The sequence below is a fragment of the Macadamia integrifolia genome, unplaced genomic scaffold, assembly GCF_013358625.1.
Source record: "Macadamia integrifolia cultivar HAES 741 unplaced genomic scaffold, SCU_Mint_v3 scaffold_198A, whole genome shotgun sequence".
NCBI lineage: Eukaryota > Viridiplantae > Streptophyta > Magnoliopsida > Proteales > Proteaceae > Macadamia > Macadamia integrifolia.
In genome coordinates this window covers 418,939-421,187 of record NW_024870639.1, presented here as the reverse complement: position 1 = coordinate 421,187, position 2,249 = coordinate 418,939, and positions in this window count along the sequence as shown.

Below are 2,249 nucleotides of genomic sequence, written 5' to 3'. Positions count from 1 at the left end.
CATGGCCTGAGCCCCCAACCCAGGTGAGGACCTTCGGTCAGGTCCGCTCGACCTTTGCCTGAACTCCCAACCGAGTTAAGGACTTTTGGTCTGGTTCGTTCGGCCTTGGCCTGAACTCCCAACCGAGGTAAGGACCTTCGGTCAGTTCGGCTCGGTCTTGCCTGAGCCCCCAACCGAGGTAAGGACCTTCGGTCAGTTCAGCTCGGCCTTTCCTGAGCCCTTGACAGAGGTGAGGACCTTCGATCAGGTCCACTCAGCCTTGGCCTGAGCCCCCAACCGAGGTGAGGACCTTCGGTCAGGTCCATTCGGCCTTGGCCTGAACTCCCAACCGAGGTAAGGACCTTCGGTCAGGTCCGTCGGCCTTGGCGTGAACTCTCAACCGGGGTAAGGACCTTCGGTCTGGCTCGCTCGGCCTTTGCCTGAACTCCCGACGGAGGTAAGGACCTTCAGTCTGGTCCGTTCGGCCTTGGCCTGAACTCCCAACCGAGGTAAGGACCTTCAGTTAGTTTGGCTTGGCCTTGCCTGAGCCCCTGACTGAGGTGAGAACTTTCGGTCACGTCCGCTCGGCCTTAGCCTGAGCCCCCAACTGAGATAAGGACCTTCGGTCAGGTCCATTTGGCATTGTCCTGAACTCCCGACCGAGGTAAGGACCTTCGGTCAGGTCCGTTCGGCCTTGGCTGGAACTCTCTACCGAGGTGAAGATCTTCGGTCAGGTCCACTCGGCCTTTGCTTGAACTCCCGACTGAGGTAAGGACCTTCGGTCAGGTCCGTTGGGCCTTAGCTTAAACTCCCAACCGAGGTAAGGATCTTCGGTCAGTTCAGCTCGGCCTTGCCTAAGCCCCCAACCGAGGTAAGGATCTTTGGTCAGTTCGGCTCGGCCTTATCTGATCCCCCGATTGAGGTGAGGACCTTCGATCAGGTCTGCTCGGCCTTGGCCTGAGCCCCCAACTGAGGTGAAGACCTTCTGTCATGTCCGTTCGGCCTTGGCCTGAACTCCCAACCGAGGTGAGGACCTTCGGTCAGGTCCGTCAGCCTTGGCGTGAACTCCCAATCGAGGTAAGGACCTTCGGTCTAGTCCGTTCGACCTTGTTCGGAACTCCCGACCGAGGTAAGGACCTTTAGTCAGGTCCGTTCGGCCTTGGTTAGAACTCCCGATCGAGGTAAGGACCTTCGGTTAGGTCCATTCAGGCGCAAACCTTGAGGGTTGGTAATTGGTGATGTGGCAGCGCCATTAATGCTCGGGCAGTCGTACCATTTTTCTTCCATTTATATAGTGTGGGGGTCCATTTGTGGGGCACTTTTTCTTTTTTCCCTCCGAGAGCATTCCTTCTGTCTCGGTGTTCTTTTCGGAGAGCTTACCCTCGATTTCGGCTTTCTTTTAGTTTAGGAACACTTTGAAAGTAAGTTCAATATGTTGTTCATCGGGCTACAGTCCGTCGTCCTCCTAGAGGACAAGGTCTAGCCGTAGGAGTTGGAGTCCAGGGGAGGTCTGAGGGATGTCCTCGGACTCCATCGATTTGCCCTCTCCCCGCGACTCATCGTCTGCGGCCTCACCGTCTGGGTCCGAGGGTGGCTCAAACGGTGCAGGATTTAGGGAAAGGATGCTAAATTCCCAAGCCCAGACCCAGGACCCCTTAGAGGTGGAGGCTCTCCACATCGTTTCCACCATAGATGAGCCAGAACTGGAGGAACTAAGGGCCCGCTTTCGAGCTCCGGCTGCCTAGACTGTCCAACCGAGCTAGCTATCGGAACTCCGAAGAGCTGTGCTCATACAAATAGGCTAAGGCTGGCCTTCGGCTTCCCCTCTATCCTTTCTTCACCTGAGTGTTTTTGCACTACAGGATTTGTCCGACCCAGCTGATGCCGAACGGATGGCGGCAGATGCTCAGCTTCGTCGTCCTTTTCTCTAGGCACCAGAGGCCTCTCTCCCTCCCTCTCTTTGTCAACTGCTTACTCCTTCAGGCTTGTAAGGGGCTTTCGGGTTGGTACTACTTTCCCTCGGAAGGACCTTTTGTAATATCCCGCTTCTTAAACCCGGTCTGATTTCGTGGTTGAACCGGTTTAACTATGCAGGAACCGAGCCAGAGGATGTTAGAGCGGGTTCCTTATGGGTTATGATGGCACGGGTGACCTTCTTTCGACGTTCTAAACACGATTTTGACATCGGATTTCATTAATTTTGATTCTAAAATGGTGAAGTACTAACTCCGCTCAATTATGTTAGGTTCACCAAATCTTACCCGATTCGC